Source organism: Octodon degus, unplaced genomic scaffold, assembly GCF_000260255.1.
Source record: "Octodon degus isolate 3935 unplaced genomic scaffold, OctDeg1.0 scaffold00099, whole genome shotgun sequence".
NCBI lineage: Eukaryota > Metazoa > Chordata > Mammalia > Rodentia > Octodontidae > Octodon > Octodon degus.
In genome coordinates, this window is record NW_004524675.1 from 8,629,744 (window position 1) to 8,647,448 (window position 17,705).

The 17,705-nt window shown below is 40.0% G+C and overlaps 1 long non-coding RNA gene and 1 pseudogene across 1 annotated transcript in view; one reads left to right on the forward strand and one right to left on the reverse strand.

Moving 5' to 3' along the window:
- LOC111818673 overlaps nucleotides 1-17,349 on the forward strand; it is a 36,409-nt gene extending 19,060 nt beyond the window's left edge. The window contains exon 5 of the long non-coding RNA XR_002822599.1: nucleotides 17,244-17,349. This is a non-coding gene — a long non-coding RNA (uncharacterized LOC111818673). The remainder of the gene's footprint in view (nucleotides 1-17,243) is intronic.
- LOC101560505 lies at nucleotides 5,865-6,390 on the reverse strand (annotated as a pseudogene).
- Nucleotides 17,350-17,705: the final 356 nt, after the last annotated feature.

Sequence of the window (17,705 nt, forward strand, 5' to 3'; positions counted from 1 at the left end):
TTTTGTGTAACTTTCTTAGTACCTGGGGCTATGGGTGTGTGCCACCACACTCAGCTTCCCTATGTATTTTTTTTTTCCTTAAATGTGGCTTATTCTGTAGATGATTCTCATATCCTGAAAGTTTTGCATTTAACACAATCTCTTGAAGTGGAATTTTGTGTTTTTAATCTTTACAAATAGTTTTCCTATTGCAATAAAGCTTTCATAATTAAATACCATTGATTGATCTCCTGCATATTTGAAAAAACGATTGGTTGTTAAAATCATCCCCCCCTTTAAAATTCATTTACTCTATTTCGAAAAGTTAAAAACAAAAGCAAAAGCAAATTGCAGAAACAAAGGCAGATATAGGACAACACAGCAGTACAGATATTACAGATTTTCAAAACAAGAATAGCTAATTAACAGTGGTTGTTAATCTGTTTATCTTCAGATATGTTACTCAGATTAACAGAAATAGTTATGCAAGATTGGACGAATAATAGTGCTTGCTTTCAAGAAACCTTATTTTTTTGTTTTTTTTGTCTTTTAAAGTTTATTTTATAGAGTATAATAATAATTGATAAGACATTAGAATCAGTACATATTTAGAAGATCATCTGAAATCACCCATTCTGCTCTTCATGGAGAATAATAAGCTACTATACATAGAAATAGTAAGATATCATTTAGAGTATTAGAATTTTAACTACCTATGGCTGAGGCACAGACTCCAGTGCTAGTTATCTCAAAATTGGTAATTCAGCACAGCTTAACTCTATTCTCTCCTGGGCCCTGGGCTGCCTCCTGCAGTACAGTGTGAAACTTAACTGTAATTTGTTGTGACTGATCCCTAATACAAGTGTTAACAGTGGCTACTCGCCATGAGTAGGAGAGTGAGAGTGTTGTTTACCCATACAAGAAGTGATACCAGAATGAGACTGGAGGTGTGATTCTAATTTGCACCTCTGTTTCATTTGCCCGGAGGAACTACATTTCTTTGTCATTATTTCTGAATATATATAGTGACAGGGGAAGGCTTACCAAATGCACTGCTAACAGATGTGGCAGTCACACATCTCTGTAGCCCCTTGCTTTGTTCATTCATGCTTTCATCAAACCACCTTGTGTTTTGAAGGAAAGGCCCTTACGGAATCACCCGGGATATCGGCCGAAGAGGAAATATGAGTGATGATACCACAGAGCATTTTGAAACATGTTCATTATCCTGTATTTTTTCTTTTGTGATAGCCATATTTTATATTACACCAGAGAAAAATATCTTTATGGTAGAGTAGGAAGATGTGTGTTTGTATGTGTGAGCATGAGAGATAAGAAAGATAATTTTTTTTTTTGATACGTTAAGTAGCTTATTTCAGGAAAACTTGCCTTACAAGATGCTGTACTTTATGAAAAACAAATTCAATGGGAAAAAGCTTTACAAGGTTCATAATACGTATCAAAATATTAAGGACTCAGAAATTCTGCAGAAAAAGAACTCATTTAACTTTTATTGAGCTCTTACTTGATGTATTTGTGCCCAGAAAACTTTGCTCTACTGCTTAATGTTTATCATCTTTAGAAATACCAACCTTTTCTGATTGCTGGAATAGGCATTTCTAGTTGCATCCATCAGCCTTAGGGGCCCTACATTCTTGGAAAGACTGAGTCTGTTCATGCATGTAAGGAAGGTATGACAATTTTCTGTAGGAATATGTATAGCATTACTGTTATTACTCTTGCAATTGACTTCAAACAGTTCTGTCCATATATATATATATATATATATATATATATATATATATATATATTCAAAGAAGAAAGCATAGTTGGAATCAAACTGAGACCATTGTGTTTTTTAGGTGTGCAGTTTCAGAAAGAGGGAAGTCCTACTAGAAAGCTAATCTTAGCAGCTATGGGAGTCTTCACCAGTCACGTGCTAAGGAATGCTTTTACCCTGTAGCCTTATTAGAAAGCCATGTTGGAGGTTTGCAGGCAAATTGAGACATTTCTTCATTTCTAGCATTTACAATGTGTTGCAGAAATAAAGCTTTAGGAGATGGATGATTGATGAATGCCCTCCTTCCTTTTGTGACTTTCTAGCAATATCTCACAAATGAGTACTTCGAGTCAAGTACAGAAGTATTGTATAAAAAGGACTGCAGTGTCAACTGCATTGCCTTAAGAAAACACAGGAGTGGAAAATGTAATGAATCAAAACCTCTGCTGGCTTTATCAGCCAGCTCTTGGTCACTGTAAAGCATGACCCATGTAATAGATTGTCCTTTTGCTGTGAGACACACCTGTCACCCCAATATTATGTGAGTTTGCTAAAAAATAAACAGCCTGCTTTGTGACATCTGGAGCTAGGAAAGGCCTATAATTTCACTCTGGTTGCAGTTTTGAAGTGTACACCTCAAGGTGCTGCTTTATGAAAAGCATTATATTCAAAGGAAAAAATCGTCAGATATTAAGTCAGTGTTAAATCAAGGATATTTTTTAAAAGATCTTACGGAAGCATTGCCACTGATCTTCCTGTATGCCTTTATGAGCCAAAAGTTAAATGGCTATAAAAATCAGTGCCTTGTTTTTCCAAAATTTAGCCATTGCATAATGAAATTCACACTGGGGATTCATACTGAAGAAGTGAGAGGGCTAACCCTGTCTTTAAATAGAGTGTGAATAAGGGGTCTTCTGACTTGGTTAGAAAGACTGTTGTGTAGGAAAGAAACACATTTCACACTTGAATCCCATTTGATGCATTTAAGAGCTAGATGTGCAGAAGGCTACCCTGTAGCCTGAAGATGGTTTAGAGTCTGGGATTTTCTCTGAAACAAACGATTTAAAGTTAAGGAAGATTTCCCAGAACCCAGTTCTCTCACTTGATCTCCTTGCCTGTGCCTGACCTCATTTGGGGACTTTGAGGTATAAGGACACAAACACACATAACTAGTGCTGACAGGTTATTTTATCTTCAGTTAAGTTGTAGCATGCACTGAGAAAAGATTGCTCTACCTAAATTAAAAATGTTCTTGTTGCAGTTTGTGAAGCATGAGAGAGGAACAGAGAATGAATCAAACTATAGTGGTGAGAAGCTCATCCACTTTACCACTAAGCACAGAAAAATCACTGACTATCATCCGTCCTACTCTAACTTTGCTTCTCGTGCTGCATTCCAGCTCAACTTCCAGTTGAGCTCTTCTCATAGGCAAATGTAAGGGACAGAAAGCAGGCAGTGTCTGTGCAACCTGCCAAAGGCAGCGATCAGTAATAAAGGAAAACTGATTCTTTATGCAGGAAAGTGACATTAAGCTGGTAAGCTCTCAAATCCAACTTTTCTAAGCAAAGACTCTTAATAATTTCATCTCACCACTGATCCATCATTGTTACGGGGATCTTTCTGATTTAGGAGAAGCCACTGAGGTAATAGATGGGTATGCAGCTTCATTCTACAAACACTTTTAAGTATCTGTCATGTACCTGGGAACTGTAGGTACCCAGAAGTACCCAGGACTGACTGAGCTACGAATCAGCTGGTAGTAGAAGAAAGTCCCCACCATGAATTATTTTGAAGTGGTGATTGAACTCTAACCTGAATGACCAATGTGAATTGTGCTATATGGGATGATGTAGCCCTGTAAGAGTATATTTTCATTTCAGTGATGAGTCCAAACAGCATGAATATAATAAGGCAGAGGAGTAAACACAGTGGAATAGGGGAATAAGTAGCACCTTGGGGAGAGGACCAACTAATTCATGCAGAGAACATTTACTAAGAAAGCAGTTTGGAAAATCCAAGAAAGAAGGCAGAGACTATAAACTCTGGGCTCCCCGCTTATTCCTTTGGCTTAAAGGTATATGTAGAGACAGAGTGTTAGAACTCGAGGCCTCAAAGAGTAGCGTGTGTGTGGTAGCTCTCCTAACGAAGTTTTGTTTCCACTGGGAAAGATAAGCATGAATACAGATATAGCATAATTACAAATTTGATAGATGGTAATAAAACAAGGGGAAGATGATGAGCGGAAGCCATTTCTCAAAAAATATTAGGGAAAGGAGCAATTTAAGCTGACACTTTATTAAGAAGGTAAGGAGTAGAGTTCGTGAAAAAGAAAATCCTGAAGTGAAAGCACACTGTGTTCATGCAGCTGGGTGAAAGCACTGTGACAGTTCATGCTTGTGTATGTCGTGTCGGCTCTCCAGAGAAAGATGGCCACAGGTGTGTGTGTGTGTGTGTGTGTGTGTGTGTGTGTGTGTGTTCCTTCCTAGAAAATCTGCTAAAAGACGCTGGTTCATGGTTATAGAAGCAGGTCCAAGATGAGTCTGCAGGCTGGAGACACAGGTACACTGAAGGTAGAGGAGAAGAATTAAGCCCCAAAAGCTTGAGAGCCATGAGAGCTGCTGGTCTAGTTCCTGTCCGAAAGCTACAAGCTTAAGTCTTAGGAAAAATTCATGTTTCTGATTGAGTCTGCAGGCAAGAAAAAGTTGAAGTTCAGAGGCATTCAGGCAAGAGGCATCCTTTCCTACTGACTGGAGGTTGAGTATGTTCTGTTCAGGGCTGCAGCTGATCAGTGAGGCCTATGCATGTAAGGAGAGTATTATAATGGGCTTGGTGTATCAGCTTGACTGGGTCCCTGGAAGATGCCGGAGGACAGGTGTATCTGTGAGGGTGCATATGGAAGAGGTGAACAGTGTAACTGGTGGGCTGGGAAAGCAGATTGTCCTCTCGAGTGTAGCTGGGCATTGTCTGATGGTCTGAATAAAATAGCAGAAGATTTCAGTCCCTCTTCCTGTGCCTGACCACTTGAGCTACGACATCAGTCTTCTCCTGCCCTTGGACAGGGGCTTCTGTCACAGGTGCTGTTCTGAGGCCTTCAGATTGCAGTATGTTGCCAGCTTTTGTGGCTCTCCCAGCTTATGGAAAGCCAGCTGTGAGACTTGTCATCCTCTGTAGGCGTATGAACCAATTCAATTCCTTTTAATAAATCTCATTAAGGATAAAGATAAATTTTCATCGTTTTGTCTCATTTCTTTGAGAAATCCTGGTTCTCACAGAGGACAGCATCTTCTTTACTCAGTCTATCAGTTGAAATGTTAATCTCATCCAGAGAAATCCTCACAGACTGAAAATAATGTTTGGCTAAAATAATCTGGGCATTTTTTAGACTAGTCAAGTTGACACACAAAATGAGCATGTGTTAAAGGCTGAAGACAAGGAGAGAAGCGCAGTGAAACTGGAGAGTGAGGCAAAGCATTGCAAGCCATGGAAGAGATGCTAGTGTTTCAGGGATGACTTGACCACACGTTTTTTTTTTTTTTTTTTTTTGAGTATTTTTTTTTTTTTTTAGAGACTACAAATTAGAATTAAAACAAAAAATTACAAGTGATACAGAATTTCACTTAAAGTAGGATGAATGTCATAGTATTTGTTGTAATGTATAGTGTTGTCTTCCAACCATTTATTTGTATTACTAGATATGTGCATGTAAAATTGGAAGAATAAAGAAAGAAATGTATAAGGAATTAAGAAGAAAAGGACAAACAATTGAAAAAAGGAGACAAAATAATTTAGTATTATCTGCTCCTTTCCATACTTTTGGAGTGCATCATTCTTCATGCTAGATGGAGACAGCTTTTTGCTTTTTTTTTTTTTTTTTTTTTTTTAACTAGGCAAATCATTTTATTAATCTGTTTCAAACTTTATTCCCAGGCTTCTCCAGCTTAATTGGCTGCAAAGAATGAATTGTATGTAAGCAAAAACTGAAAAGAGCTGCAATGTCCAAGGGGCTTGAGTTTAAAAAATATTAAAATCTAGATTTTTATCAGATCCATAAACAAAAACAATTTTAAAAAGCAGTCATAATATAAAATAGCAGCTCCCAGTAATTTCTTCCAAGTTAGATCTTTTTCAGAAGCTGACTTAGTTCAGTTTGCCTCATTCTTAGAAGCCTCATCAAAATGCTACACAAGATCTGGAACCTCGTCATCACCCTGTTCTCCAATAGCAAGCGGTGCTTTTCCATCCACAGATTGTTTGGGCAGAGCTTCAGCCAGTCTCCTTAAACTAGTCAGACTGTCTGCACCAAGCTGGTTCAAGATGCTGGTTAGCATTTCTGTCAGTTGTTTTGTCTCAGCATGGCCTGTAATGGTGAAAATGTTTGCTGCCAGAGATGCCTGAACTTTTGGGTTGTTGAAGTGGATAACTGTTCCCTGGTTTGTAAACATATTCACCTCTTCAATACCAGAGATATTGCTTACTCCTAACTTCTTTAATGAGAACTGAAGTTTTTTATCATCTGCTGTGGCTGTTCTATGAACCACCTTCTTCTTTCTACGAGCAGTTCTTTTCCCACCAATGCGCACTTGTGCCTGCAGTTTGGCAAGTTTTTCCTGGTTCATGATAATTTCTTTCATCTTGTCGGAGCGGATATGGGGCAGCACATGGGACTAGGGCTGGCGCTCAGGGAGTCTTGGGCGGACCAGCTGAGATTAGGCACACACACGCGGGGACCCAAGATATCAGCTAGAGGGAGTGGAGATAGCTTTGAAAGGAGGAGTTGTATAGGATGAAGTGGGGGCTGTGAGAGATAGGATGAGAGCAGAGACAAGACCTAGACAAGACAAGTTGATCTGCTGGAGGAAGATTTTGGAAGCTTGTTTGCAGAGCCAGGGAACACAGCAGGTCAAGTAGGACCAGTCTGAAGGGCCTACCCTCATTTTCTGTACTGAGGTGCTACATATGGCTATTATCTTACTTGGTCAGGAATTGACGTACTGTATCCTGCATGCTTTTATAGGGCCTGTGATCTGAGATCATCTTTATGTTTTAAATGGTTGAGGAAAAAAAAGTATAAAAATAATTTTTACAGAAGAATGTCTTGTGACCCGTAAAAATTCTATGAAATTCAAATTTCAGTGTTCTGAAATAGTTTTATGGGACACAGCCACGCTCGTTCATTTATATATTTTTCTATAACTGCTTGTGCCCTAGAATGACAGAGTCGAGTAGTTACAAGAGAGACCATATGGCTCAAAAAAACCTAAAATTTTTGTTGTCCAATTCTTCACACAAAAAAAGGTTTGTTGGCCCCTGTGCCTGTTTTATTCAGCAGACTCTGGATGTTAATGTTTCTGTGTCCTTCTCCTATAACCCCTAGGAGAATGGGGGCATTGTCATTGCGTGCAGATTTCTCTGTCTGTAGACAGGAATGCCGGCCCCCATTAAAGTAGCATTTTATTCACCAGTATTAGAATCATGACCTATTCCAACAGCCAATTAAAGCCACCTTCTGGATTTGGAGAGATCTGGGAGGTGAGTAGTGATGATCGTGGACTGATCTTCTGCTAGGCTGGAGCAGCTTGCTGGCTGGAAGAGGTAACAGACTGGCCTTAGGTTTCCTGAAGGTAGAGCAAGCCTCAGAGAGACACTTATGCTGTCAGTACCTCAGACCCAGCCCTTTTCTGCTTTTGAAGTCTCCAGGGATTGTTTCAGCTTGAGTCAGCTCTTTTGGCCTTGAGAGGTGAGGATCTGTGTCCAGTATCAGGCTTCTGAGTGCCTTCCAGGGCTGGAGGTCATTTTTTGGGTCACCAAGTTTTTCTACAAATGCAAGTCCAACAGCAGGAATAAGAGCAGAGCTGCTCACTCTGCTTTCCAGATGCAATCAGAGTGCTCCCGAGTCCTTTGAGGTGCTGCACCTGTGTAATAAATATTCTTTAGTAAGTATATATGTGGCATATTTTTCATTGAGGGAAATAGACCTGCATGTGTTTGGTTGGGTCATAATTTGTTAAAATTACATTGTTTGGAATCTACTTTTTTGGAATGTATTTATACAAACATGAACATTACCTCTTGATCTAAGTCACAGAAACATAGGATGGCTTTGGGACTGAGAGATTACTACCTTCCCCTGCCTTTTGTTCTTGTCCTTGTTGGTACTAGAGTTGGAAACCGGGGCCTCCATGCTGAGTTACATACCCAGCCCTTCAGTTTCTTATTTTGAGACAAGGCCTTGCTAATTGCCCAGGCTGGTCCTCCTGCCCTTGCCTTCCGAAGTGCTGGGATCAGAGCTGTGCACCACCACACCCAGCTGCACCATTGTTGGTGAGGAAGTAGGATTGGGGCACAGCACTCCTCCTGGAAACCTCAGTTACTGTCAAGTCCCACATCTGAGTACTTACACAGAGTCATCTCTGGGCACTTTCCCAGGCTTTGTCCTGCAGAATTCTACTGCTTCCCCTTGAGTTACATGAGGAGAGCCCTATTGTAGAGGTCTGGTGTCCCAGCTTTTGATGGCTGAGTGTGTGAGAAGAGGACCTAGGCTCAGCAGGGGCCACCAGAAACAGGAGGTTTCCCAGAGCAGCACTCAACTTTGATGTGCACAGATTTTCTTTTGGGCTTGAAGTTTCTAGGGCAGCAGCACATTTTCGGTAAAGAGTATTTAATGTTCCTTTCTCATCTTTATTTACTTCTTGTTTCCAACTTCTTGACCTGATGTTCCAATTTGCTTTTTGCTTATACCTCGTAGAGAAATCTGAACAGAATACTGAGCAGGAAGCGTTCTTTAAATATGAAGGGAAGAATTCTGCTGTTCCAGCATTATTTTTTCATACTATGCTAATCATTTCTGAATACATTGTACAGATGGTAGGTTGTATTTTTGTGAAGGGTTTTTTTCAAGTCAAGTTCATAGACATGATCTTGAATTTGTAATGCTGTATTCCTAAACGTCTTTTTGGCTGTCAAAATAGTACCATCTTTAAAAAGTACAATGTAGACATTCTGGGTGAGGCTCATTATTTCTGCTTGCATGCTTTACCAAAAAATATTTTATTATAAAAATATTTGTTACAGGAAATGAAGAAAAGTAAAAAGACTCTCCAACCTCTTATTTTTGCCCATCCCCGTTTGGCCATAACAGTAAGCAGCATGATACAAATTCATTTGGTTTCATCTTAAACTGTCCATATGTCAGATGTGTGAGACAAAATATCTGTCTTGGAGAGCAAGTTAATAGAGGACTTGCTTGTGTGCAGCATGTATACAAAATAAAGAATCATGCCTCTTGGGGATACTGAGTTCTGGATTTTAATTCCAGAAATAAATTACGGTATATCTTGGAAAGTTTCTTGCCTGTGTTTTTGCTGTCTGTAGAGTAACAGTTACCTGCAGAGGTGTGTCAAGAGCCTCAGGTAGGGCCTGGATGGGAGTTAAGTCCCCTGTGATGGAAGACATTGATGCTGGCTTTTAGCTCCTGAACACCTTTGCATGGAGTCTAGGTTCAGTGATGGACTTGTGAAAGGGCCCATAGTTTGGGTTTTACAGGGCAAGAAACAAAGCCAAAACAAAGACAAGTACTTATGTAACCACTTCAGATGTGACCACTTAATGTAAAAATGGGGCTGCCGAGATAGCTCAGTGGACTAAGCGCCTGCTTAGGCAAGTGCAGGGATGGAGTTCGATCTTCTGCACCACATGCTGCATTGGCCCTGTCCCTGAGTGTGCTGAGCCAGCCACTGACGCTGCGCATGGTGGCACACGCCTGTAATCCCAGTGCTGGGGAAGCTGAGACAGGAAGATCACTACGTGTCCAAGCTGCATAGGGAGACCTTGTAGCAAATACGTAAAGTTTTAAAAAAAGGAAAAAAAAAAAAAAAAGAACATTGTAAGAAGTGCGTCAGGGAGATAGTTTCAGTGGCCCAGGCACCTACCTGGCAAGCTCAAGGTCATAAGTTTGATTGTCAGTACCAAAAAGAAAAAAGAGTGGAAGAAGAAAATATTTTTGTGGCACAGGTAATACAAAACAGGTAGTGACTCAGATTTGAGCAACTTGTGTTGTAAGGCACCTTCATATATTATGGATAATCCTCACAACCCTGTGAGCAGTCTCCTTTCTTATGAACGACAGGCCCTGGATCCAAACTGAGGCTCCCAGAGCCTAGAACTCCCCCCACCATGCCTTCGGTCTGCACTACACTATTCTCCTGTGGGAAAATTGGTCTGAGTTTTTCCTCATTCAGCTCTCTGATTTTTCTGTGCTGCTGTCCCTTAGTGCTGTCTTCCGCTGAACCACCAAGCACCCTTCTGTCTCATTTGCTGGTATCTCTTCATTGTATGCCCTTTCCTTGGTTGCTTAGCTGACTCCTTAGCCTTCAGCTTTCTGTCCAAACTTTAGATCACTGTCCTGCTAGAGGTGTCCAGTGTCATCACTGCATTTTCCACATTACGACTCTTCTTTCCCTTCCCTTTGAAGACTTTATTATATTCCATAGTGGTGTGTTATAATTACATCCCATAGTGGTGGACTGTGTCATTTCTTTGTTTATGTGTTTACCTGCCATTGCCCAGTAGATAATGCACTCAAGGGCAAGATCAAGACCTTATCCTTTTCATTAAAGCATTTGTAAGTCTAGAAAAGTATGTGGAACATAATGAATGCTTGTTACATATATGGCTCAGTAGAATAAGCACTTCCCTGGCAGCGCAAGAGCCTGAGTTCAATCCCTGGTTCCGCAAAAAAAAAAAAAAAAAAGTCTCAATGTGTGTTGTTTGTCTCTTATTTTTTTAGAGACCAGCTTAAGTTGTCAGTGTGGACTGCCTATCCCCAATCTAGATAGGATGGTACCCCATTATTTTCCTTTGTGGCTATAAATGCCCACAATTATTGGGTAAACTTAGTGTTTGAGGAAGAGAGCCAGTGTCTCACCTATGGAGAGAGCTTTGAGGCATGAGCCTCAGGAATTCAGAGCAGCTGAGATTCCTGCATGAGGCAGAATCTCTCCTGCAGCAAGAAATGGGATGTCATACAGAGGTAGACATGCCCGGCAAAGTCATTGTATCACTCCAGTTATTTTAGGAGCTGAGGGTTTTGCTTCTCAAATCTTCTGATTTCCCTGGGATCTTGTGTAGTTGTGGTTAATCTGAGAGCAACACCAAGATTGAATTTTTGACCTAGTTTTAGGTGATGCTAAAAGCTGCTGGTCAACAGACCCCCAACACTTTTAGTATCAGTGGTCCAGGTCAGCATTTCTCAATGCTGGCAGTGTTGGCGTTGTGGGCTAAATTATTCTTTTTTGTCTGGGGCTGTTGTGGGGCTTGCAGGGTATATAGCACCATCTCTGGCCGTTACTTACTTGGTGGTACAACCACTGTCAAAATCACAACAATCCTGAGTGTCTCCAGACATCACATGTCCCTGGGGAGTAGTGGGGTGGTGACTGTCATCTCCATTTAGAACTCCTGGGCTGGATGCTGCCCTGCCCTCAGTTTCCTTTTCAGCTCTTTCAATCTCTGTGCCTGTAGCCCTTTTGCCTGAACTAATTGAGTGTGAATTTAACTCCTGCAGCTCACGGGCATGCAGACATATAGGTATTTGTCTGCTTTTGCATATGTTGCCTGTGTACTTGACTGCATTCTGTACATGTGCCTTCTGTATCCTTATTTCAGTGCTGTGTTGTATTTACCCTTAGTCCAGTCTTTGGGAGGTAGTTGATAAATGCTGGCTGAATTTGGTTCTATAAAAGCATTTTACTTGCACTTTGAGCTCTGCGTTATTTTTTATAACATATGCCCCCAAAGGCCCACGTAAGTGTAGAAGATGAATTTTCACTTTAGACCTTCCCATTACAGGACCCCAGATCAGAAGCAGAATGTGACCAGCATCCCCAAAGCTTCCCTTCTGTTTACTCTGCAGTCTTTTAAATTCTTCTTTTTTTTTCCAATAATGAAAAGGAATCCCTGTTCACTGTTGAAAATGTTAGGGCCTGGGGAGATAGCTCAGTTGGGCTTAGGGAGATGGCTCAGTAGAATAAGCGCTTGCCTGGCAAGCGCAGGGTCCTGAGTTCAATCCCCAGTACTGCTAAAATAAAATAAAGAAAATGTTAAAAGTACAGAGAAGCAAAAGAAAAAAAATATTTTCTTAATACATACATTTTATTAACATTTTGTCACCATATGCTTCCACGTTTTTCCCTGCCCATACTTGCACATTAATACATCTTTAGGCGAAACATTAGGGATGCATTGTGTTGTATCTAGCCTTTTTCACTCAGTACCACAATGTTTACATATTTCCCTATGACTATATGGATTCCTAATTCAGTATTCTAAAGAAATATGGCATCTACTGTATGTATGAATGTGTGTGTGTAATAATGTATACAAGAAATTTCTTCTTGATAATTTCTTGCAAAATGGATATGATTTATATTTTTCACTCTTATACTCAGCATCTAATTTTTAAAGGATTTTTTACCATTATAATTACTGACTTAAGTAAAAACAAATTATAATAAAGCCTCAATGGTTGCTAAAATCATCTTCAAGTTCCTTAAAAAAGGGTATGCTTATATACAGAGAGAAACTGAGTTAATGTGTTCTCTTAATAAAATCGTTTGGACAAAAAGAATAGAGTGAAAAGTAGCTATCCCTTGACCAAAACTTGCAGCAAGTCCCTCTCAAAGTAGGTGCCACTAACACTTTTGGGGTGTCAAGAATGTATAGGATAGATGTACAAGAATCTTGATGCTAGTGGACAGTGCCTTTAGAATGAAGATAGTAGGAGTGTGCTTTATAACTAGTTTCTCAGGGGCCTGCCCAGTTGTTTAAGTGCCTGCTTAAGCAAATACAGACAGGCTCAGGATACTGTGGTTCAATCCCCAGATCCTCATGCCTTTCTAGACCTGCGCTTAAGGCATCCTGTGACAGCCCCCCCCCAAAAAAAAAAAAAAAAAAAATCCTTACAGCTAGTTTCCTGAAAAGCACTTGTTGGATAACTAAATCCGTATTCTAGATCAAGAGTGAACCAATTTTTTCTCTGTGTAAAGGGCCTGGTAGACTTTGACAATCTAGGTTGTCTTTCTGGCAACTACTCAGCATGTTGCAGTGCTAAAATTGACATGGATAATACATAAACAAATGGCTGCATTTCCAAGGAAATGTTATTTACTGCTATTTACCATAGCAGCTGGATCTGGACTGTACACCCTTGTTTGTTGAGACCTGCTGTATTATTAACTAAAACATGTCCTAAGTTTCAAAATGTGAATATGCACAAAAATTCCACAGTTCAGAGAACAGGATGTAGGGACTCTGTTCCTTACCAATTATCCGGTGTGGGCTGGTCTCCTGACTGAGATAGCCTCCCTTTGGCTAGACTGGTTCTGTGCTGGTCTCTGATGGCCCTGTGCATACTGCCTTGCTTCTCCTCTTCCCTGAATGAAAGTCTGTTCAGAAATCACTTTTACTGCAGGGTTTCTCAATCCTATCCAATGACATTGACTAAAACCTTAATCACAAAGCTTTTGCGTTGCTTACCAGTGGTTTGCGTCTAATTTCTTACACAAAATATAGTACACACTTACCAGGATTTTTGGACAGCCCTCTGTCCCTGTGAAGTTACAGTCCAGTGGCTCTGCCAACTCTGCTGGGTTCTTGTCTAGGCTTCCAACCTCCCCACAGTGGCAGAAGAGAGAAACTCTGCTCTGTTGTGTAGTGTCATTTCCTGCCTGATTGAAGTTCAAACTAAAACTTGTTTCTTTGCTGAGTGCATATAACCTAAGACATCAAGTATCTGTGGAGAGTTCTGTACATCTGCAAAAGCTGAGGGTTTTACTAATTATTAAAGGTGCCAAATCAAATATATAGCTCCCCCAGGGATTTAGCTCAGGGGCACAGCTCTTGCCTAACAAGTGTAAAGTCTTGATTTGAGTCCCAGTAGCATGCCCTCCCCCCATGTATAGCTCCCCTTAGAGATTTCTTTTTCTTTTTTCCCCCCTCTCTCCCTTCCCCCTTTCTGTTTCTTTCTCTCTCTTTCTTTCTTCTTGGGTGCTTGTTCAGGTCTTGAAGGATTCAGAGATCAAAAGCAGTTTTCCTTAAGGTTGTCGGAAGTATTCCCAGACCAGGGTTCTGTGGCTAGGTTAGGCTAGATTATATGGCAGTAACAACAATTCCCAGACCTTGTTGCCTTAAAATAGCTAACCTTTATTTCTTGCTCATTCATCTGGGTCAGTTGAGGTCTCAGCCTACATTGTGTTAACACTGGGAATTAATGAGTTATCTGTGAACCTTACTATGGTCTTTTTTTTTTTTTTTTTTTTCTGTTTTCTAATTAACAGTTTAAAAATCACTAACTGACTTCAAGACTTACTATTAAGCCACAGTAATTAACAGAATGTGTGGTGAAAGGCTTCAACAAAGTACATCAGTAGAATAAAATAGCCCGGAAGTGGAGTCACAAATACTCTCGACTGGCCTTTAGCGAAAGGGCAAATGTAATTCAGTGGAGAAATCATTGTTTTTGTTATAAATGGTGCTGCTGCACCTGGATACCATAGTACATGCAAAAAAAATTTAGACGTAGGCTTTGCCTCTTTCATAAAAACTAGCTCCAGGATGGGGGATATAGCTCAGTGACACAGCACCTGCCTGGTAAACATGAGGTCATGAGTTCAACTCCTGGTACTGAAAAAGAAAAAAAAAAAAAAAAAATAGCTCAAGATCATGGATTTAAATGTAAATGGTAGACCATAAACTCTGAAGTAACCAAGGGTTAGGGTCTAAGTGACCTTGAGTTTGATGATGACTTTTTTGTTTGTTTGCTTTTGTTTTTTGGTACTGGGAATCAAACTCATGACCCTGTACTTGCCAGGCAGGTGCTGTGCTGCAGAGCTATATTCCTAGCCCCATGATGATGACTTTTTAATCTAATGCGAAAAGTATGATCCATGATGAGAAAATACTGATAAGCCAACCTTCAATGAAAGATGTTAGCCGTGCAAAGACACTTACGGAGTGAAAAGACAAGCCAGAGTCTAAGAGAAAGTCTTTGCGCAATTACTTATCTGATAAAGAACTGTTGTCCGTAATATACAAGAACTCCTACAATTTAGCAATATGAAAACAAGCCAGTTAACATGAATACAAAAACCTAAACAGATACTTCACCAAGGAATGTATGTGGGTGGGAAACAAACGTATGAGGAGATGCTCAACTTCAGTGGTCAGGAATGTAAGGAATTGGTAGCTTAAACAACAGTAAGATCCTGAAACACATGTAGGAGAAGCCCCAATACCAAAGTCTGCTAACAGCATATGCTGGAGAAGTATGGAACAGCAGGTGCTCTGATGGTGGGAATCCAAAATGATAATAGCCACTTTGGAAGATAAAGTAGCTGATTTTACAAAATTTATTCTGGTTATACCATCAAATCCATTGGTCAGGCTGCTAGTTACATATTTATAGTACTTTATGTGTAATTGGCAAATATTAGACATATTCAGGATGCTGTCCAGTCATTGGAAAAGCTGTTTATATTCATACTGGAGTATTATTTAGTAATAAGAGGAAATAAGCCACATAGACATAAAAGGACACAGAGGGACTTGAGTGCTTATTACCAAGTGGAAGAAGCTGTCCGAGAGGCTGTTCATTGTATGACTGCATCTTTTGCCATTGTAGGAGAGGCAAGACTATAGGGACAGTGTAAAGGTCAGTGGCTGTCCTACGTTCTGAAGGGGAAGACAGAAGAGAAGCTAGTAGAGCATGGGCTTTGGGTTTTGAAGTTTTTTGTGGTACTATAACAGTGGGCACTTGACGCTGCATTTGTTAAAACCTACAGCACAACTCCGAGTGAACACTGTCAGCTATTAGCTTTAGTTAAGAACAGTGATTCAGAAATCTGGCAAATGGACCACATTTGTGTAAAATGTTAATAAAGAGGGGAAATGGTATATATGTAGAGCAGGAATAAAAAAGGTATATATGCGAGCTTTTGGCACATTCTTTTTGTGACTTAAAAATGCTCTAAAAATCTTACAGATTTTAAAAAGTTAGATGATTGCCTTTTCTGTATAATTTTACTTGCATAAAATTTAAGTTTTCACAATAGGTTTTTGAGGGACATTTCTGTGACAAAAGTGCTGTGCTGTTTAGAATAGTTGTCAGTATGTCATCTTTACCTCTTAGAGACCTTTTCACTTTTGGGAAGGTTCTCACGTTGTTCAGTAGACAAAGTTTTGTTACTTATTTTCTTCTCCTCCATGCACTGAGTATGTGGGCACATGAGAGCATATGTGTGTTTTCTCCCCATTAGTATGAATCTAGAAAGACGTGTGAGAGAAATTTTTAATCATAAGTATGTAATAGAAATATATGAAAATAATATCTTTTAGATTCATAAAGGAGTGATTCTTCTTAAACATACGCCTTTAAGAAAGCATTTCCTTGGTTACGTGTTCAAAGGTCACCAGCAGAGCCTTGGGTTGGTGGTGTAAGAACTCCAGTATCGTGTGTGCCTCATTTATTTCCTTCTGTAAGGACTGCATCCCCCAAGGAGAAAGGCTGTCCTCTAAGGGTTGAATGCTTTCCTCAAAGCATAACTTTAACTCTGGACCGGCTGTTGAAACCTCCAGGGACTTCGCACCATGTTGCTACCACATGGTTAGGCAGTGGTGCTGGTGTGCGACCGCACCTTGGGAGTCCTGACCCATGGTTTCCCGTTTTGTGGCCTCACCACTTGCTGCTTGCCTCTTTCCATCTCCGTAAGGCCTGCATTCTCTGGCACTTTAGCTTTTTTGCCTTCGGTCTCTCCTCTGTTAGGGAATGCTTCTCCATTTCCACAGCATCATGTGGAGTTTGTTTTCTGACAAAAACATGGAGAACCTACACACATTTCATTCTTAAGATGGGGAGGGGATCATCCTCCATTAGGTCTTGGTCTGCTTGTCCTGTTTCCTTACCTTGGTGAGTTTATTTTGTTTTCATTTTTCCCTTGTCTTTTGGCACATATTTTTGTGTCAGTGGAATTAACTTTAAGCAAATAAAGCAAGACTGATGTATTAGTAAAGCTTTTGTTTACTATTGAAAAAAATAAAGGCCAATAGTTTACTCGTATCTTTCTTATAGCCTTATCAGCCACCTTTAACGTGTGGTCCCCAAGGATGGTGTGGAAGGGAGGAGAGTGTAGAAGTTTTTTTTGTTTTGTTTTGTTTTTGGGGGGTGGGGTATCTAATGGCCTGGCCTCTGAACTGTGTGCACCTTCCTTTATACTCGGATTTTGGTTGCCCAGGTCTGAGTTTTACATTCAACTGTAAGTGAAATAGAGGTTTGGAAATCTAGTCTAGCTAATACTCCCATAATGACCATGAAATGGTTTTTGCAACAGCTGTCATGTTTGTGCTATAACCTGTATGTGGAATTACTCTACTTTCAGATTTGAATTTATATTACTTTCCATTGAGATATTTTTGTTTTGTTTTTTTGAACCAGGCATTGAACTTGGGACCTTGCGCTTGCCAGGTAGGAGCAGTGCCACCAGGCTACATCCCCAGCCCTTGCTCTGTGGAGATAGTAAGGCAAAGGGGAGTAAGTCCCTCTGAAGAAAAGTGAGTTGTTTATGGATTTTTTTTCTGTGTTCATTCATATGTATGCAAATATATCTATTTTTCATATTTGTTGCACATTGTTATCTGTACTTCACTATTTTGTGAAGCCAGGTTTTCTAAAAGAAAAACTTACCATGTCTAACAGTACTTCTTGTACAGAGTATCTATATTCCATCATTGTGTGACAGTAACACAGCTGTATTCGAATAACTGGTATATAAAATACTTCTTTTTTGAGGACTAAGCCATTCCTGTGTGACATATCTTAGTACCACTAGTATTTGAAGGAAGTGGTTTTCTAGAATTGAACATGGGAAGAGAATTAGAATTCAGTCAGTGTGATAAA